The following is a 22,358-nucleotide window of genomic DNA, read 5'->3' on the forward strand; positions in this document are numbered from 1 at the left end:
CTTTTACTTTATCTAGAAAGCAATCATTGGCCAAGAAACTAACATCCGTAGAGGTACTAAAAGATTTACATCAGAATTAAAGTTCTAAGAAACAAGGAAAAATAGGAAACATGGATTTTATTCTTGGTTTGGGGGGAAAAAATCCAAAAACTGGTTTTAAAAAATATTTCCAGTATTTCCCAGAATTGTTTCACACATTTAAAAATCACTAATAAAACATTTTAATTAAAGAGAGCATATTTCAGTCCTTCCTCTGGGAGTCATGAAATATATTTATTCAACTAATTGTTACAGGAATGTAGTCTGCAGAAGGTCAGTTTCACAGTAAGATGACCATTTGATATTCAATTTGGCCATTCCTTTCAGAAACCTGAATTTTTTCCTATTTCTTATTCTTTTAAATATTTAATATTTCTTATACTTGTAAAGAACGTTTCCTCAAGAGATTTTCCTTTAATGACTCAGTTCTGAAACCTTGTGTCCTTCCTTATAAAATTCTGAATTCTTGGGCGCCTGGGTGGCTCAGTGGGTTAAGCCGCTGCCTTCGGCTGAGGTCATGATCTCAGGGTCCTGGGATCGAGGCCCGCATTGGGCTCTCTGCTCAGCAGGGAGCCTGCTTCCCTCTCTCTCTCTCTCTCTGCCTGCCTCTCAGTCTACTTGTGATCTCTCTCTGTCAAATAAATAAATAAAATCTTTAAAAAAAAAAATTCTGAATTCTTCAGTAAGAAAATTTACCTGGCCTAATCATGTTACAGAATAGGTTCTGAATCAACTCAGTTTTTTTAATGCTTTATGGTAAAAAAATAAAAACATTAAAAAAAATAAAATGCTATATGGTTCAATGTTTCACCAATCTCCTACATGAATTTGTTTAATTCAGTCATTCAGGAAATAGCTATTGAATCCACACCATGTCCCAGGCACTGTTCAAGACATTGGTATGACCCAATGGACAAGGGCCTGGTGTCCATCTGTGCTTTTATAAGGAAACTACTAAGTTTATTCCAGAATGTCAAAATATGGTTTTTGATTTGCCTATCTAAACAGTAAGTTAAAAAAATTCAAATTTAATTTGTATTTTTTTTCAAAAATTCAATTTAGTATTGTTGCTGGGCACATACAATTTTTTGTTGAAAATCTAAAAATGTAAACAATATGACAATTTTTAAAATTAGAGATTAGAGAGTTCCTGGAGAGACATCAGATTGATATTATAATTCAGAGGTGGAATTTCTCTTCATCAAGCCACTCATAATATCATATAATTAGTAAACCATGCTTTTGTGTAGCTCTCATTTGATTTTAAATTATCTGCTTTAATTAACGATGAGCCAAGTTAATTTTATGCATGAGTTTAATAACTGTAATTTGATTCAATGTGATGAAGTCTTTTATTGTTTCAGAATATCCAAAAAGGTTGCCTGGGTGGCTCAGTGGATTAAGCCTCTGCCTTCGGCTCAGGTCATGATCTCATGTCCTGGGATAGAGTCCTGCATTGGGCTCTCTGCCTGGCAAGGAGCCTGCTTCCTCCTCTCTCTCTCTGCCTGCCTCTCTAACTACTTGTGGTCTATCTCTGTCAAATAAAAAAAAAAAAAAAAATCTTAAAAAAAAAAAGGAATATCCAAAAAAATTAGTTGGGGATGCATATTTAATAAGATTATGAGTTCTTATGTTTTACTCTAAAATTCATGTTCAAATTATATGGAGTTAGGCTGGATATGATACTGTAATTGTATTTCCTAGGTAATGAACAAAAAAATTTAAATATAGAAAAAAGGGAGAAATTATCAACAACCACCAAACAAAATAAAATACCGTTTTGGGAAAGTGGCATTGAGGAAGGGGAAGAGATTTACATTTAGGCACAACTTGTACTGTTTTTAACTACAGAAGCACATCACTACCCCTGCCACCACCAATCTGTGTATGCGCACATACATTTGCACACACCGGGAATTCCCATTCATTACTCACCATTTGTAGAGTACCTTATTAAAGTCGTATGTAATAAACTATCCAAACAAAAGATAAGGTAAGCCACCAAACTCACACAAGATCTCAGCAAAAGCACAGAAAACTCCCCATTTTCTAGAACCCTATGTTGAGTGAGGGTAGATGTTCCAAAGTCAGGGGTATAACTTCCACTGTAAAATTGATGCATCTGGTACAGATGATGCTGAACAGGGGTCTATCCCTCGCACAGAGGCCACCCAGGCCATGCTCATGCACACCCCCTCTCTGACCACCACCTGCACTGAAGGCTTTCCAGCTTCAGAATAAGTAAGTCATAAAGATAAACTGTGCAGCATAGGGAATATAGTCAGTAGTATGGTAATGCCCTTGTATGGCAACGGATGGTAGCCACTCTTGGGGTGAGCACAGTGCAACATACAGAATTGTTGCATCACTATGCTGTATGCCTGAAACTAATGTAACATTGTGTGTCAACTGTACTTCAATAAAAAGATAAATTCAAAAAAAAAATAACCATTCGGGTGCACGTGCCCCTTTGGATCACTACGTTTGTATCAGAATGTTTATAGCAGCAATGTCTACAATAGCCAAACTATGGAAAGAACCTAGATGTCCATCAACAGACGAATGGATAAAGAAGATGTGGTATATATACACAATGGAATACTATGCAGCCATCAAAAGAAATGAAATCTTGCCATTTGCGACGACGTGGATGGAACTAGAGGGTATCATGCTTAGCGAAATAAGTCAATCGGAGAAAGACAACTATCATATGATCTCCCTGATATGAGGGATAGGAGATGCAACATGGGGGGTTAAGGGGGTAGGAGAAGAGTAAATGAAACAAGATGGAATTGGGAGGGAGACAAACCATAAGTGACTTAATCTCACAAAACAAACTGAGGGTTGATGGGGGGAGGGAGTTGGGAGGGGGGTGGGATTATGGACACTGGGGAGGGTGTGTGCTATGGTGAGTGCTGTGAAGTGTGTAAACCTGGTGATTCACAGACCTGTACCCCTGGGGATAAAAATATATGTTTATAAAAAATAAAATTAATAAAAAAAATGTATAGGGCAATGAAAAAAATGGCAAATTAGAATGATTCTTGAAGGGAAATAAAAACTTGCCAATTAAAAAAAAAATTTAGTATCATTAAAATACATTATTTAAAATGTACAGTTTTGAATCACATATTATTAGACATGTGGAAACCAGAAAGAAAAACTCTCACCCAAGGTTTACATACCCTATGAAACTTTGCTTCATAAGTGAAGGCAAGAAGTTGCTGTGGCTGATATTGAAGAGTGGTCCATATACACTATGGAGTATTATGCCTCCATCAGAAAGGATGAATACCCAACTTTTGTAGCAACATGGACGGGACTGGAAGAGATTATGCTGAGTGAAATAAGTCAAGCAGAGAGAGTCAATTATCATATGGTTTCACTTATTTGTGGAGCATAACAAATAGCATGGAGGACATGGGGAGTTAGGAGAAGGAAGTTGGGGGAAATTGGAAGGGGAGGTGAACAATGAGAGACTATGGACTCTGAAAAACAATCTGAAGGGTTTGAAGAGGTGGAGGGGGTGGGAGGTTGGAGGAACCAGGTGGTGGGTATTAGAGAGGGCACGGACTGCATGGAGCACTGGGTGTGGTACAAAAACAATGAATACTGTTATGTTGAATATAAATTTTAAAAAGTTAAAAAAAAATAAATAACCAAAGCAAAGCCCAGACTGCTATGCTGTATTGTATGAGGTGGTGAGGAAAGTATGTTAAGAAATTTGCTGTAAGCACTGGCAAAATAAATGGAGTGGCTTTCATCTCTGCAAATTGACTACAACACACACACACACACACACACAGAGTGAGAAAAAGATATAAAACTCAGATAAAGAGCTTAACCCGGAGAAGGAAAAGAATAAAAAAAAAAATGTGGGTCTTATCTAGTAGGAAAGCTTCATAAATTCAAGAAAAAGTAAAATACAAGCTTAGGGAAAGTGTGCTCCAACAATAGAATAAGTTTTGTTTTTAAACTACAATAGAGCTAATAAAACCAATTAAATATCTCTTAACATTATTGGAAAAATAATAAATTATAAATGGCATTAAATTTAATATGTGTAGTATTCAAATTGATTTTAGAGGGGGCAAACTTGAAAACTTACAGCAAACACACAATATAATTAGAATCTTTAGGTAAATAACGGATGTGAAAAAAAAAATGAGCCCAGTTAGGATAAATGACTAAGAAGATTAAAAAAAAAAAAGAATGTCATTAACAACAATAATACAAAGGTCTTCAGAGTTATGATATGGCCACATTTACATCAAGTGAAGCAAAGACTGGGATTACAGACCAAAAGGTGACGAAGAGTTCCTGAATATGGGGGTGCAAAGAGGGGGCATAAGGAAAAGCCAACAGTGAAGCATACACTGCTAATGTGATTAAATTTCAGTAGAAAAAGAAAAAATATATATATTATCAAGACAGAAAGAGTAAATCCTTTCGAACAGGGACATCCGGGGGCACCTGGGTCGCTTAGTTGGTTAAGCGTCTGTCTTTGGCTCAGGTCATGGTCTCAGGGTTCAGGGATCCAGTCCCACATTGCATAGGCTTAGTGAGGGGATCTGCTTCTCCCTCCCCCTCTGTCCCTCTCCCCTGCTTGCGTTTTTTTTTTTTTCTCTCTCTCTCAAATAAATAAATAAATCTTAAAAAAAAAAAAAAAAGGTGAAGGGAGGCATCCAGTATAGGTTTATCACTACTCGCAGGCACAGTAAACCCTGGAGGGTGATAGTACATGGAACCGCGAGATCTTATGCCCAACCAGGCTGTCACTTGCACAGGAAGTCATAGGCAGACATTTCTACTAGTGCTGCAATAAGGGACTCTAACATGTATACATCCTTCTTGAGAAGGAATGAAACCTATAAAACTTCTTTTTATTCATTCATTCATTCATTCATTCATTTATTTATTTATTTATTTATTTATTTATTTATTTGACAGAGATCACAAGTAGACCGAGAGGCAGGCAGTCAGAGAGAGGGGGAAGCAGGCTCCCCGCTGAGCAGAGAGCCCGATGCGGGACTCGATCCCAGGACCCTGAGACCATGACCTGAGCCGAAGGCAGAGGCCTTAACCACTGAGCCACCCAGGCGCCCCGAAACCTATAAAACTTCATAAAGGAAAAATCAAACTATTGAATATGAAATTAAGTAATAAACACAAATTTCAGAAAAGAAAAAAATGCAGTTTAAAAATAATGACCATAAAGTTTAATCTGTTTGATTAAAGACTCGTATTATATATTTGAAAAAAAAAAAGAAACTACTAGGTTTATGGTTACATAAGAAAATGTAATTGTTGGAAACTATGGGTTAAGGACTAAATGTTTGCATTCCCCCAAAATTCATATATTGAACCCTGACCCAAATGTGACGGCATTTGGAAATAGTACGTTTGGAAGAGAATTCCATTTAGATAGGGTCCTGAAAATGCAGTTCAATGATGGCATTAGCGCACTCTTTAGAAGAGGAAGAGAAACCAGAGGTGGCTTTCTCTCTGCCTCCATCAAGTGAGGACGCAGCAAGAAGGTAATGGTCCTTAAGCCAGGAAGAGAGCTCTCATCAGGAACTGAATCTGTCAACACCTTGATCTTGGACTTCCCAGCCTCCAGGACTCTGAGAAACAAATGTCTGTTATTTAAACCACCTGGCTTATGGTATTCCATGTGGCAGCCCAAGTGAAGACATTACAACTTAAAAATAACAATGAAAACATCTAGAATATTTAAGTGACAACTTTCTCATTATTTATACAGCTAGCTACTTTGAAATATTTATGTTTATAATTATATATTTTATAATAATTTTAAAATGTATATCTTATAATATATACAACTATAAATATAATTTAAAAAGTCATGAACTTGATTCTAAAATAGTTTTCTTATTTCTCTGTAAACTTCCATCATGTCAAGGATAAAAATCTCTTCATGTAGCCATACATACAGGCATAAATGTATTTGTGTAAATGGTTATAGAGCTTCATTTCACCAGTTTCTAATTTTCTTTGATCTAGTCAATGATTGTTATATTTATTTATATTAACAGTAGATGTATCATACCATTTAAATTCATTATGCTAACTAATTCACTATCCACTTAAATACATGTATATAATAATGTCTTTAATGCTGTCACCTATTATTTAGCAATTCTTCTTCCTTTTTTTAAAAGATTTGATTTTTAAGTAAACTCTGCACCCACTGTAGGGCTCTAACTCACAACCCCAAGATCAAGAGTTGCATGCTCTACTGACTGAGCCAGCCAGGCCCCCCATCACTATTTTTGAGCAGAATTTAGAGTGATTTTTATTACTTGTGATTCTGGAATGTGATGTGTAGCTTGATGTTTTCATAACCATATTTATCAAAAGATCAATGATATCATTCTAATGTTACATTGTATTGTATTGTTACAATGATATCTCCCTAATGTTACATTGTATCATATTGTTACAATGTATTGTTAGAATGAGGTGATATTTAATAGCGACAGAGTTTCCATTGCTGTTTCTCACTAAATATTTCAGACCCCCTTTTCTACTTTAGTAATGAGATTTTTTTATTTTGATTGTATATGATGGAAGAATATACAAATAGTTATTTTAAAATTTTCTCACTATAAACAACTTTAACCAGAAGATCAAATAAGCATCTGACTTTGAGATCTAAATGTTGCTTTGGAAATGTGCTTTCTCTTTAAGCACTATCTGAATTTGTATTACTATAACAAGATATAGATGAAATATCTGACTAGTATGCTTTTAAATTAAAACTATAAAAATCATATAGGGAATTCTATAGTCCATATTGGACATGTAAAACATCCCATCTATTACATTCTTCATGTTGATAGTAATGATGGTTAGAATTCACAGATACTAAGTTACACTGGCTTTTATAGCTGCTAAGTTTAAATATAATGTACCAGTCCCTGCTGGCTCTAAACTACTTGGAGTTTTAAGAAGTTGAACAGCAGCTGAATAACACTAACAGACAGGCAAAGTGACAGATGTGCATGGATAACACAAACTCTTTTCTGTAATGTCACACAAGAAGTCATGCTCTGTTTTGCCAATTTCCTTAGTTGATTCAAAAGTTCCCAGCACATGAATCAGTCAAAAATTCAACCCCCCACAGTGAATACAAACATTGTGAAGGCAGTCGGCTCCTCTTCACCATAAATCACAATTCCACCCCATCCAAAGAAGTATATTTACATTCTTCTCATCAAAATATATACAGAAGGATATGGCTTTATACTCTCAGTCTTTTTTTTTTTTTTTAATTTTTTTTTTAATTTTTTTTTAAATTTTTTTTTTTATACTCTCAGTCTTATAAAATACTAGCTGATAGGTTCTTTCACTTCTGTGTGTACCTAATAGTCCCCATTATTAAGTGGATCTAAACAGATTTTATATATATATATATATATATATCCAGTTCCTACTATACTGTCTATGTAAATAAATACATATCTATGAGGATCCAGTGTCAGTAGCTATTGTTTACACATCAGTGACCCTCTTTTATGAGAATTTGCCAATATTGTTGCTATCTATCTCTCAAAGAGCATCAGTTGACTCTCTTTCTTTCTTAAAAAAACAATTGGGAAATGGGCAGTGAAGAGGATGTAATCTGCCCTTTTGCATACTTTTTAGGTACTTAGGTGATTACATGGGGCTATACTCCTGAAATAAATCATGAGTTACTTCCAGATAAATTTGAGAAGACAGTTTATTTGTTACAAATTAAAATCATGTCACCAGATGTTTGTACTTTGACTTATAAACTTACTGTGTTCTATACAGGTAAGAGAAAGTGTAGAAACTTTACTGCTAAATTACAGTAAATTTACTGCTGTAATTACAGTAAAATTACAGTAAAATTGCCTGACTCCATAGTGCTATTTGGACTGTACTGAACTGGAGATTTTGAGAAAAATCTCCAGTGAAAGAAATTGAGTAGTTGACATCACTGATAAAGTATTTCGGATCTTAAGTCATCCTCAGATTCATGTTTACAATGTATATCAAATGCCATTGCTGTGGGGGTGGAAACTATATAACATAAAGTTAACTTTTTATATAATATGGAGTGGTTTTCCTAGAAATGACTTTGAGAAACTGGACAGCCAACATTTTTGGCATGTCTTAACAAAATGTTCACACAATGTCGAAGCATGATTACAAAATTAAAAAAAAAAAAGAAAAATTATGACTCACACAAATGTGAAATGAACACCTGTTCATGATTACATTTAACTCTTTGATTAATAAGAAACAGGTAAGATGTATTGACTCGTTCAAAGGAGAATCCAAAGAGCAGACACACATATATAGGTGGTCAAGAATGCTGAAATGAATATGTTTAATAGACGCAAAATTGATCATTATCCGTAGGACCAGGGTCAAATAGATCCCCACTGGATAATTTTCATTTCTACAGACAAGAATTAGCTGTAGTTCAAAGAGTTGTGAAAAAGCTCAAACAAAAACAAAAGCAAAAAACAATGAGGGAAAGAGGCTTTGTAGAATCATATAAACCAATAAGGTTGAATTTTCCATTGAAAATATTTAGTAATCTTTTGGGATGATTTCAACAATCTCAACTTTTCTCTACACTAAAAAGAAAAGTTCATAAATTATTTCTAGAGAACATTAAAGAAAATTTTCTTTGTTGAATTAATATGAAAAATTTATGGAAGACCATAAAGCAATCATTAAGCTTATTAAGTGGGTGGTATTACAAAAATGTACTAAGAAGTAATTTTTATTAAGTGTATTTTTCTCTGTAGACAAAAATAAACAGCCAATGTCCATGACCTTGCTATTACATATATATGTATGCATATATGTATGAATAGGTGTCTGTATGTACACACATCTACATAGTTATCCATTCCAGAGAATTACTAATGCAAATTATGTTGCTTTTTTATTATGAAACCATGTTACCAAGCAGTTGTTAACTCTTGGTAACTCTAGAACTCTATAAGTTATTTAGACTGTTTATATATATATATATATTTTTTTTTTCTGACATCCAATGTACTCTATTGGAGGTCATGACATATAAGACTTATCAGCACAATCCTACTTTGTTAATTAATTTTCCTTAAACACAAATTTTTTAAGACCCACCATATGTCTATGGCTACAAAAGGCACCAAGGTATATGAAGATGAATTAAATCTAGGCTTTAGCTATACATCACAAAAACATTAATAAGTCAAAGTAAAAATTGCTAAAAAGAAGTGAATAACAAAAAGTCGTTTGAAATTAGTTTCAGCAATTGACTACCAAGAATGTAGAAAGAGATGAATAGATTTTCCCCCCTTCATCCTGGTAAATATGTAATAAGGAAAAGAAAGCAATCAACTTTAGAGAATTGTGTTAAAGTTGAATGTCTTAAAACCATGAGAGACTGTGGACTCTGGGAAACAAACCGAGGGTTTTTGTGGGGAGGAGTATGGCGGGGTTGGGTGAGCCTGGTGGTGGGTATTAAGGAGGGCACGTATTGCAAGGAGAACTGGGTGTGGTACATAAACAATGAATTCTGGAACACACACACACACACACACATTAAATGAAATTAGAAAAAGGTTGAATCCTGTGTCATGGAAATGAATCTTTAACTGATAATACTATTACTTAATTTTTGATTAATATTGGGGCCAATAAATTATTGCTATTCATTAGGCACTCTTTTAGTGAGTGATTTTCACACACTCCATTTATGTTGTTTTGGGGCTTTTAGTTAGTATTTCATAATCCTTTGATTTTTAGGCATCATTAGAATTTTTTAAAAATATAATTTGACATTAAGTATGCTAAAATTGTCAATATTTAGGAACTTTTCCCACAAAAGAAAAATGTGTTTAAAATCTATTATTTTCAAAGAATAAAATTTAAATTGCTATTGGTTTGCAAACTGACCCAAGTGCATAGAAGGCGAGGAGGGACAGAACCAAGAAGCAGGTGGCTCTGGTTTGTTAGGGTGATTTAATAAGCAGAGGAACTTATGAAGCTCTCTAGGGTGGTGAATCTCTGCACCTGCCCATCAGAATCAGAAAAGTTTATGTAAAGGTCTTAACCGGATTCAATCACATGTTCAGTCCAGATAGTCTCAACAACACATTCCTCTCCCAAGACTGCATCCTTGGAATGGTCCCCCGTGGGATCTGTGGGTAAGAATGTACATTCCGAAGAAGGTGGGGGGTAACCTCTCCATGACCAATTCTAACAATTTCTTCTTGAGCTTATAAGGCAACAAACTCTATACATTGTCTTCCTTACATGTCTCAAAATCACCTTTTCTTTTGATACATTTTATATTTTAATATTATGAACATGATTCTAAATTTTCTTAAGTATGTTTTCAGCAGATGTTTCAAATTCTGTAATTTTATCCCGATCCATTGGCTTACATATCCCTTTTTGGCTAGTTTTTCATATATTTTTTTAACATTAAACATTAACCATTTTAGTTTTTCGTATTTTTAAAAATATTAGTTTATTGTATACAGTAATATTGTGTTTTCGTTTCTCTGGATTAATGCTTTTTCTATAACCTTTAGCTTGCCCTCTTTATTTCAGATTCTTATTTGTAGACATAGTTTTCAAAGAAGCTTTTCTTACTTACACAAAAGCAAGATGTTTGAACTAAGATCTCCAGAATGTAATTAAAGTCAAAGCTCAAACATTTTTTTGAAAATGAGATTTTTCAAGCTTTGCGCAGTGGCAGTATCGTAGCCAATGAGGTTTATCTGAGGCGCGATTATTGCTAATTGAAAATGAGATTTTTCTGAGTTGGGAATCAGGACCATTTATTGCCTGATGCGATTTGAAAACAGAACTTGTCACAACTCTCTAGGCATTAATAGTAGAGAGAAGAAATAGGATAAAATGGAGGCAATAATACACATTCACAGAGCAAGAAGAAACACGGAAGGACTGACATGAATCAATTTGGGGAAAATAAACTTGGGTTTGGGTACCAATACTTTCTTTCATTCAGTTCATAAAAGTTCTTATTGCTTCCAGTGGTTTTTTTTTCACCCTCTATAATAGTTTTCCCAAATCTTTCTTTTGTAAATCCATACATTCAGTCATTATTTATAGAGATCTCCCACAAACTATATTATTGGATTCTCACAACTCCATATGCTAAACATAAACATCTTACTGATGTGAAAAATGATATCGCTGACAGAGAGTGACTTTCCTAAGGTCACAGGCTTGTAGTTGGCAGGATCAGGACTGGAATATAGCATTTGTCTTTTTTTTTTTTCCCCCTAATTCCTATATCTTGATACCCCACTATCTCTGAAGGTCTTTGGCTCAGGCATTGCATGTCAGATGGACAGTGACTTTTTAATCTATCTATCTATTTATTTATTTTTAAAGCAGCATTTTCTTATCTACTTACATTTTGTATCTATGGCATACAGCTTTGAAGCTTTTTTGTTTTTCTTCCCAGTCAGCAGCCCACGTCCCTGACTCTTCCCCAGAGTTATCTTCCAGGAAACTATCTCCAGCATTATCATACACATGTCCAATCTCTGGTAATACAATCACGCTCTTTCATAAGTATCATCAAATCACCAACTGCATTGGAACTACCTGGGATGCCTGCTGAATGCATATTCTTGGACATAGTACCCCCCTACCCCTGCATAATGAACCTCTTACAGTGGAGTCTGACATTTTCAAGAAGGTCTCAGAAAACCACTGCATTAAAGATACTAAAATCCGTATAGTATGCGCGCCTTCTTGCCAAATATTCAGACTTGTTTATTCAGCTGCCACCTGGACTTATGCATTTGGATGTCTGGATGGAACTGTTGCTCAATATGTCCTAAAGGAAACTTACAGACTTTCTCCCAAGTTATTTAGGGTAGGCAGAATTCTGCTCCCCACTCCCCAAATGCCCACATATTAATCTCTGGAGCCTGTGAATAAATTATGTAACAAGGCAAAAGGGAATCAGAGTTGCAGGTGTAATTTGAATTCTTAATGGGTTAATCTTAGAAATGTTAGCTTGGGTTATCCAGGTGGACCCAATGGAATCATAAATGTCTTTAAAGATAGAAGAAGAGGCAGAAGAAGAGAGTCAGAGGGAGATGTGTCTATGGGACGATGTTCAGCAGTCATCAAAATTACTGGCTATGAAGCTATATGAAGAGGGCCATGAACCAGAGAACACGTATGGCCTCTAGAAGCTGGAAAAGGACAAGAAACTGACTCTGCCCCCTCCAGATCCTCCAGAAAGGAATGCTTCTTTGCTAACATCTTTGTTTTCACCCAGCACTATCCAGGTTGGGCTCCGACCTACAGAAAAGTAAGGCAATAATCCTGTTGTTTTAAGCCCTCAAGTTGTTTTAAGCCCTCTGACAACTATAAGACCAATATAGGTTTGATATTTGGATGTAGGATGCTGCTGTAGAAATTACCTAAAATTTGTGAAAGATGCTTTGGAATTGGGTGGTGGGCAGAGGCTGGGGAAATGGTGAGCATAACAGAATAAGCTTAGATTGTCTTGAAAAGACTCAGTAAAAATATGGATCACTGTGCTAGTGAGGACTAGGGCATGAAAAGCTTGATGGGGAAAAAACCGCATCACCTTAGAGCATACGACATTGTCACAAATAGACTATTAGTTTGTATAGTAAGGGATCTGTTGGTGAGGAAATAAATAAGGAGCAAGGTTTTGGAAACTGGAGGGAAAGGATCCTCATTAGATAGCGGCAGAAAGCTTACTGGAATTACCTGCAGTTTTGTGGAAAGGACAAATCTTCATGTCCATGTACATTGGACATTTTGTTGAGCTGTCCCAGCAAAGTTTAAAGGGTCAAGCTGGTTTCTTCTCGCTACTTCTAGCAAAGTTCAAGAAAAAGAGATAAATTAAGGTATTAATTGTTTAAAAGAAAAAAGAAAAAAGAAGAACCAGGGCTTGATGATTTGGGAAATTCCCATAATACAAAAGACACTAAAATTAAGAGATTTGCTGTCAGGAAAATATAGCCTGAGAAAACTGAGGCTGTATGAATAATCTTTTGCTAATGCCTCAGGAAGATCGAAAAGTCAGAGTATTTTATTATACAGAAGGTTACTCGATGAGCTGAAGTGACTCCTAGAAGTTAGCAGAAGCTGAAAGAGATGGGATTATCTAGGAGACATCTGTGGACATCCCTCTTGTCTACAGGAGTGAATTGTATGAAATACAGAGAACATACACAAAATTCTTGAGAATGTTACACCAACAGAGATACTGCCAGCTTGGACAGAAAGGAACAAACTGCAAAATCAAAAAGGACCTTCAGAATTCCAGAGCTCTTCAGAGAGGAAATAGGCTGTTTAAACTACTCAGCTATAAATACCTGCTGTACTTCATGAAAAAGGAATGATCCAGAGGGCCTAGTCTCAAGCTCAGAGCGTGGAGCCAAAACACACAGAGGATCATGCCCAGGCCTTGACACCTGAGGGACTGGGCCTCTCAGGATTGGGAAATTGCTTGGCACCTGTGGCTCCTTTTTTGTTTTGTTTTGTTTTGCTTTGTTTTTCTCCTTATATTTTCACCTCTCTTGAACCAGAATATCCATAACTATTATCTAATACCTGCACTAATGTGTTTGGGAAATAACATGGGACTTTTGTGCTGATGGGATGTAGATGAAATTTTGTACTTTGAGTTCATGCTGTAATGTGAGGAGAACCTTAAGGAAACTGGAGGAGAGCTCGGGTATTTCATATGTGGGACATGTGGGTATCAGTGGAGTCCTGAGACAGGACTGTGGAAGGCAGAATAATGGCTCCTTCTTTAGCGGCATGATATTCCTTAGGACAAGATATCCTTGTTCTAACCCCTGGAACCTATGGATATGCCATTATATGGCCAAGGAGAATTAAGGTTGTAGATGAGAATAAGCTTGCTAACCAGCTGGTCTTTATGTAGAAAGATTACCCTGGACTATCCAGATGGATCCAATGTCATCACGAGTGTTCTTAAAAATGGAAGAGGGAGGGATAGGTGACTCTTCCCTAGGGCCCCAAAAAGGAAGGCAGTGCTGTTTATACCTTGGTCTTAACCCAATGAGACAGATATAGGAGTTCTAACTTTCAAAAGTGTGAGATAACACATTTATATTCAGCTTAATTTTAAGTTTGTGGTAATTTGTTTATAATAATGATGAAAAACTACTTTGTTCTGCCTCTTTTTTTTTTTTTTTAAATCCCAGTTCACCGTGTTAACCATTTATCTATTCCCTTCCCTAAAATTCAGACTATCATTGCTTTCCTTCTCTCTGCTGGACCCTGTATCCAGTTACTGAGGTATTGTCTGAGCTCCCAAATTTTCCTGAAATAAGTCCTCTTATCTCCATATCTATGGTCTCTTCCCAGATAAGTTTCATAATTTTTAACCATTATTTCAATATGCTTAAAATTTCATCTATATCACCACCCACAATCTTTTTTGGTGCTTCAAGAATTTCCCATCACCTGTCCTAGAGAATAACGGCCAAATCCTTAAAAATCACATAAAAGCTTCCCTTGGGTCTCCTGCTTAACTACTCCAGCGTCCCCTACTTTGCAGTTAACACTAAAGCAACACTGAGTTTCCCTTGGTGTTCTTAACATACCATGTTCTTTTTGTGTCTTTCTGCCATAGCTCTGGCTGTTCTTCTTCTTCTTTTTTTTTTTTTTAAATTAACATATAATGTATTATTTGCCCCAGGGCTACAGGACTGTGAATCATCAGGCTTACACATTTCACAACACTCCAAAGCACATGCCTCTCCCAATGTTCATAACCCAGCGACGTGACAGCTACCCCTTACCCCCCAGCCACCCCCAGTTTGTTTCATAAGATTAAGAGACCCTTATGGTTTGTCCCCCTCCTGATCCCATCTTGTTTCATTTTTTCCTTCCCTACCCCCCACAACCCCCTGTCCTGCCTATCAAATTCCTCATATCAGAGAGATCATATGATAGTTGTCTTTCCCTGATTGACTTATTTTGACGAGCATAATACCCCCTTATTCCATCCACGGCATTACAAATGGCAAGATGCCATTTCTTTTGATGGCTGCATAGTATTCCATTGTGTATAAATACCACCTCTTTTTTATCCATTCATCTGTTGATGGACATTTAGGTTCTTTCTATAGTTTCGCTATTGTGCACATTCCAGCTATAAACATTTGGGCGCACATGTCCCTTCGGATCACTACATTTGTATCTTTAGTGTAAATACCCAGTAGTGTGATTGCTAGGTCATAGGGTAGCTCTATTTTCAACTTTCTGAGGAACCTCCATGCTGTTTTCCAGAGTGGCTATACCGGCTTGCATTCCCACCAACAGTGCAGTAGGGTTCCCCTTTCTTTGCATCCTTGCCAACATCTGTCATTTCCTGACTTGTTAATTTTAGCCATTTTGACTGGTATGAGGTGGTATCTCATTGTGGTTTTGATTTGTATTTCCCTGTTAGCAAGTAATGTGGAGAACCTTTTCATGTGTCTGTTGGCCATTTGGATGTCTTCTTTGCAGAACTGTCTGTTCATGTCCTCTGCCCATTTCTTAATTGGATTATTTGTTCTTTGGGTGTTGAGTTTGATAAATTTGATTTTGGATACTAGCCCTTTATCTGATATGTCATTTGTGAATATATTCACCCATTCTCTCAGTTGTCTTTTGGTTTTCTTGACTGTTTCCTTTGCTGTGCAAAAGCTTTTGAGCCTGATGAAGTCCCAATAGTTCATTTTTGCCCTTGCTTCCCTTGCCTTTGATGCTGTTTCTAGGAAGAAGTTGCTGTGGCTGAGGTCGAAGAGGTTGCTGCCTGTGTTCTTCGCAAGGATTTGGATGGATTCCTGTCTCACATTGAGGTCTTTCTTCCATTTTGAGTATATTTTTGTGTGGTATGAGGAAATGGTCCAGTTTAATTATTCTGCATGTGGCTGTCCAATTTTCCCAACACCATTTGTTGAAGAGACTGTCTTTTCTCCATTGGACATTCTTTCCTGCTTTGTCAAAGATTAGTTGACCATAGAGTTGAGGGCCTATTTCTGGGCTCTCTATTCTGTTGCCTTGATCTAAGTGTCTGTTTTTGTGCCAGTACCATACTGTCTTGACGATGACAGCTTTGTAATAGAGCTTGAAGTCTGGAATTGTGATTCCACCAACTTTGGCTTTCTTTTTCAACATTCCTCTGGCTATTCGGGGTCTTTTCTGGTTCCATATAAATTTTAGGATTATTTGTTCCATTTCTTCGAAAAAAATAGATGGTATTTTGGTAGGGATTGCATGAAATGTGTAGATTGCTTTAGGTAGCACAGGCATTTTCACAGTATTTGCTCTTGCAATCCATGGGGATGGAACGTTTTTCCATTTCTTTGTGTCTTCCTCAATTTCTTTTATGAGTACTTTATAGTTCTTGAGTACAGGTTCTTTGCATCTTTGGTTAGGTTTATTCCTAGATATCTTATGGTTTTGGGTGCAATTGTAAAAGGGATCAACTCCTTAATTTCCCTTTCTTCTGTCTTGCTATTGGTGTATAGAAATGCAACTGATTTCTGTGCATTGATTTTATATCCTGACACTTTACTGAATTCCTATATGAGTTCTAGCAGTTTTGAAGTGGAGTCTTTTAGGTTTTCCACATAAAGTATTATATCATCTGCAAAGAGTGAGAGTTTGACATCTTCTTTCTCAATTCACATTCCTTTTATTTCTTTTTGTTGTCTGAATGCTGAGACTAGGACTTCTAGTACTATGTTGAATAGCAGTGGTGATAGTGGACATCCCTGCCATGTTCCTGACCTTAGCAGAAAAGCTCTGTTTTTCCCCATTGGGAATGATATTCACTGTGGATTTTCCATAGATGGCTTTGATGATATTGAGGTATGCACCCTCTATCCCTACACTTTGAAGAGTTTTGATCAAGAAAGGATGCTGTACTTTGTCAAGTACTTTTTCAGCATCTATTGATAGTATCATGTGTTTCTTGTTCTTTCTCTTATTAATGTATTGTATCACATCAATTTGCAGATGTTGAACCAACCTTGCAGCCCAGGAATAAACCCCCCTTGGTCGTGGTGAATAATCCTTTTAATGTACTGTTGGGCCTATGGGCTAGTATTTTGCTGAGAATTGTTGAATCTGTGTTCGTCAAGAATATTGGTCTGTAATTCTCCTTTTTGATGGTTTTTGGGATCAAGGTAATGCTGGCCTCGTAAAAAGAGTTTTGAAGTTTTCTTTCCATTTCTATTTTTTGGAACAGTTTCAGGAGCATAGGTATTAATTCTTCTTTAAATGTTTGGTAGAATTCTTCTGGAATGCTGTCTGGTCCTGGGCTCTTGTTTGTTGGGAGATTTTTGATGACTTCTACATCTCCTACTGGTTATGGGTCTGTTTAATTTTTCTATTTCTTCCTGGTGGTTCAGATTTGGTAATTTATACATCTCTACGAATGTGTCCATTTTTTCTGGATTGTCAAATTTGCTGGCATATAGTTGCTCATAATATGTTCTTATAATTGTTTGCATTTCTTTGTTGTTGGTTGTGATCTCTTCTCTTTCATTCACAATTTTATTAATTTGGGTCCTTTCTCTTTTCTTTGTGATAAGTTTGGCCAGGAGTTTATCTATCTTATTAATTCTTTCAAAGAACCAGCTTCTAGTTTCGTTGATTTGTTCTACTGTTCTTTTGGTTTCAATTTTATTGATTTCTGGTCTGATCTTTATGATTTCTCTTCTCCTGCTGGGTTTAGGCTTTCTTTGCTGTTCTTTCTCCAGCTCTTTTAGGTGTAGGGTTAGGTTACGTACTTGAGACCTTTCTTGTTTCTTGAGGAAGGCTTGTATCGCTATATACTTTTCTCTCAGGACCACCCTTGCTGTGTCTCACAGATTTTGAACAATCGTGTTTTCATTTTCATTTGTTTCCATAAATTTTTTCAATTCTTCTTTAATTGGCTGGTTGACCCATTCATTCTTCAGTAGGATGCTCTTTAGCCTCCATGTCTTTGAGTTCTTTCCAACTTTCCTCCTATGATTGAGTTCTAGCTTCAGAGCATTGTGGTCTGAAAATATACCGGGAATGATTCCAGTCTTTTGGTATTGGTTGAGACCTGATTTGTGACCCAGGATGTGATCTATTCTGGAGAATGTTCCATGTGCTCTAGAGAAGAATGTGCATTCTCTCTTTTGGAATGGAATGTTCTGAATATATCTGTGATGTCCATCTGGTCCAGTGTGTCATTTAAAGCCTTTATTTCCTTGTTAATCTTTTGCTTAGATGATCTGTCCATTTCAGTGAAGGGGGTGATAAAGTCCCCTACTAATATTATTGTATTATTGTCAATTTGTTTCTTTGATTTTGCTATTGATTGGTTTATGTAATTGGCTGCTCCCATGTTAGGGGCATAGATATTTAAAATTGTTAGCTCTTCTTGCTGGACAGACCCTTTAAGTATGATAGTGTGTCCTTCCTCATCTCTTATATAGTCTTTGGCTTAAAATCTAATTGATTTGATAGAAGGGTTGTCACTCCAGCTTTCTTTTGTTGTCCATTAGCATGGTAAATTGTTTTCCATGCCTTCACTTTAAACCTGGAGGTGTCTTTGGGTCTAAAATGAGTTTCTTGTAGAAAACATATCAATGGGTCTTGTTTTTTTATCCATTCTGATACCCTGTGTCTTTTGATTGGAGCATTTAGCCCATTTCCATTCAGGGTAACTTTTGAAATATATGAATTTAGTGCCATTGTATTGCCTGTAAAGTGACTGTTACTGTATATTGTCTCTGTTCCTTTCTGGTCTACTATTTTTAGGCTCTCTCTTTGCTTAGAGGACCTCTTTCAATATTTCCTGTAGGGCTGGTTTGGTGTTTGCAAATTCTTTTAGTTTTGGTTTTTGTCCTGGAAGCTTTTTATTTCTCCTTCTATTTTCAGTGACTCCCTAGCTGAATATAGTATTCCTGACTGCATATTTTTCTCATTTTGTGCTCGAGTATATCATGCCAGTTCTTTCTGGTCTGCCAGTTTTCTGTGGATAAATTGGCTGTGAATCTAATATGTCTTCCTTTGTATGTTACAGACCTCTTTTCCCAAGCTGCTTTCAGGATTTTCTCTTTGTCACTAAGACTTGTAAGTTTTACTATTAGATCATGGGGTGTTGACCTATTTTTATTGATTTTTGAGGGTGGTTCTCTGTGTCTCTTGGACTTTGATGCTTCTTCCCTTTGCCATATTAGGGAAATTCTCTACTGTAAATCTCTCCAATATTCCTTCTGCCCTTCTCTTTCTTTTTTCTTCTCCCGGGATCCCAATTATTTTCCTATTGTTTCATCTATGGTATTGCTTATCTCTAGAATTCTCCCCTCATGGTCCAATAGTTGTTTGTCTCTCTTTTGCTCAGCTTCTTTATTCTCTGTCATTTGGTCTTCTATATCACTAATTCTCTCTTCTGCCTCATTTATCCTGGCAGTAAGAGCCTCTATTTTTTATTTCACCTCATTTATAGCTTTTCTAATTTTAACTTGGTTAGATTTGACTTCTTTTTTTTCTCCAGAAAGGGATTCTCTAATATCTTCTATGCCTTTTTCAAGCCCAGCTAGCACCTTGATAGCCGTTGTTCTGAACTCTAGTTCTGACATATTGCCAATGTCCTTATTGATTAAGTCCTTAGCCATCAGTCCTGCTTCTTTTTTTTTTTTTTTTGTGGTGAGCTTTTCTGCCTTGTCATTTTATCTAGATAAGAATATATGAATGAGAGAGTAAAATACTAAAAGGGTGACAAAGACCCCAGAAAAATATATGCTCGCCAAATCAGAAGAGACCCAAAACTGGGGGGAGAAGAAAGGAGGAAGAAAAAATAAAAATAAGAAAAAATAAAAAATATAAATATTAGACTGGTGAATAGAACAGAGCCACTCACTTGATTTTGGGTGTATTCTGGTCTCTTAGACAAAAGTACCTCCCAAAAATTTAAAGATAGAAAAACTTATATAGATGCAAAAATAAGGGTAAACATGATGAAGGCATGGAATATGACTGTAAAGATGAAAATTAAAAAAGATTCTAAAAAAGGAATTGATGAGATATGTTCATTGGAAAAAAGAGAATTTGATCATGTTGGAGCTTGACTTAGGGTATATTTTTATGTATTAGAAGAATTTGTATCACAAAATTTTAAAGAAAACCTATATGTATACAGAAAATAAGGTTAAATACAATGAAGGGATAAAATATGAGTATAACAGTGAAAATTTAAAAAGTTTTTTTTAAAAAAAGTTATTGGTAAGATAAAATAGTAAAAAAAAAAAAACCTTAAAGGAGGAAAAGTTAAGAACAATAGAATAAGAAAAAATAAAATTAAAAAAAAATTAACTTTATAAGACTAAAGTATCATGGGGAAAAAGCCATGAATTCTATGTGTTACTTTCCCCTAGCTCTGGATTTCCACAGTTCTCATTAATTGGTGAATTTGGTCTTGGCTGGATGTTCTTGCTGATTTTCTTGGGGAGGGGTCTATTGCAGTGAGTCTCAAATGTCTTTGCCTGAGGCCAAATTGCCGTGCCCTTGCCAGGGGCCAGACTAATTAATCTGCTTGGGTTCAGCTCTTGGTAGCTTTTGTTCCCTGAATATTTTCCGTAGAGCTTTGGAGGACAGGAATGAAAATGGCGGCCCCCAGTCTCTGGCCTGGAGGAGCTGAGAGCTTGGGGTCACATTCCTCAGTGCACCCTCAGAGAAAAGCAGTCAATCCCTCCAGACTGCCTGGTCTCCAGCCTCACTCTCACCTCACCCAGCCTATGACTGAGCATTTCTATCTCTGGCGCCGAGCCCCATTTGGAGTCTCCAACTCCAGCTCTGTGCTCCTGTGCCTCTTCTCCTGGAGGAGGAAGGGGGGGGTCTCTCCAGATCTACCACTTGTGGGGTCCCTGCTTTAAGAGCAGTGACAACAGCATTGGATCATGATTTAAGGCAACCCTGAGCTGAGAGCCCCCACCTCAGCTCTGTCTCTGTAGCCAGCTTCCCTGCTTTGATACCTGGCAGCTCTGCCACACTCAGATACCCCCAGTCTTTCTGTGTTCCTGTGGGACCTGAGACCACATTGTCTGGCCAGAGATCCACCGGTGCTTCACTCTGGAGCAACATCCCTCAGTGGAGCAGACTTCTGAATGTTTCGATTTTGTGCTTTGCTGCTCCACTGCTTGCCAGGAGCCAGCCCCTCGCCCTGCAGCCTATCTTCCCATTGCTTTGGATTCACTTCTCTGCATGACCTACCTTCCAGAAAGTGGTTGATCCTCTATTCCTAGAGTGGCTGCTCTTGTTCTCTTCTATCTCCTTTTGAGTTTCTAGGTGTTCGGAATGGTTTGATAACTATCTAGGTGAACTCCTGGGCCCTAATGCTATTTCAGTCTCCTACTCCTCCGCCATCTTGCTTCCTCCTCCACTCTAGCTGTTCTTTTTCTGCAATGTTCTTACTCCCTCTCAACACCTTTTGAAATACTTTACATTCCTAAGGTCTCATCTCCAGGAATCTCTGCTTTGATTTTCAGATGGAGCTTTGTGTTCTTTCTTTGTGCCCTTTTCTTTTCCTGACCATATCTTTATCTGGACATTTGACAAAATAAACTCTGATTATTCATTGGTTAATTGAAGTCTGAGTGTCTGGAGTATAGTAGGTAGTCAATAAATGGTCACCTAATTAAACTAAGTTAAAATTGGTGAACTCCTAAGGTGAACTCCTCCTCTCCCCCACAGTGTCATGCCTTTGTATTATCCCCATTCCTTGAGTTTGAATAAAACCTATGATGCACTTCTTAGTACATTATGTCTAGGTAAAGGAATTTTGCAGGGATAATAAAGACCTCAAGGGAGTTTATCAAAAGGGAGATTAACCTGGATGCCCCCTATGAGCCAAATGAAATACCTGAAACAGGAACAGAGACCCTTCCTGAAGTAAGAGATACTTGTGCTTACCTTAAAGAAGTGAGCCACCATATTGTGAACTGCCTATAGGAGAGAGCCAGAGAGCCACATGGCAGCTTCTAAGACCTGAGGGTGAACTACAGCCAGCCACCAGCAAAAAGCCAGGTCTTTCAGTCACACAGGGCAAGGACATAAATTTTGTGCACAATGTCCATGAATGTAGAAGTGGATTCATTTCCAGTCAAGCCTCCAGGTGAGAAAGCAGCCAGCTCAATACCTTGACCACAGCCTTGAGAGACCAAGAGCAAAAGACCCAGATACTTAGTGCCTGAACTCCTGATCTACAGACACTGTGAGAAAAATGTTGTTGTTTTAAGTTTCTAAGT

The 22,358-nt window shown here is 36.9% G+C and overlaps 1 protein-coding gene and 1 pseudogene across 1 annotated transcript in view; both read left to right on the forward strand.

The window, feature by feature from the left end:
• GPC5 (glypican 5) overlaps positions 1-22,358 on the forward strand; it is a 1,410,504-nt gene that overhangs the window by 646,253 nt on the left and 741,893 nt on the right. The gene's annotated exons all lie outside the window — the stretch shown is intronic.
• Positions 10,775-10,938, forward strand: LOC125096515 (uncharacterized; annotated as a pseudogene).

This window comes from Lutra lutra, chromosome 3, assembly GCF_902655055.1.
Source record: "Lutra lutra chromosome 3, mLutLut1.2, whole genome shotgun sequence".
Lineage (NCBI taxonomy): Eukaryota > Metazoa > Chordata > Mammalia > Carnivora > Mustelidae > Lutra > Lutra lutra.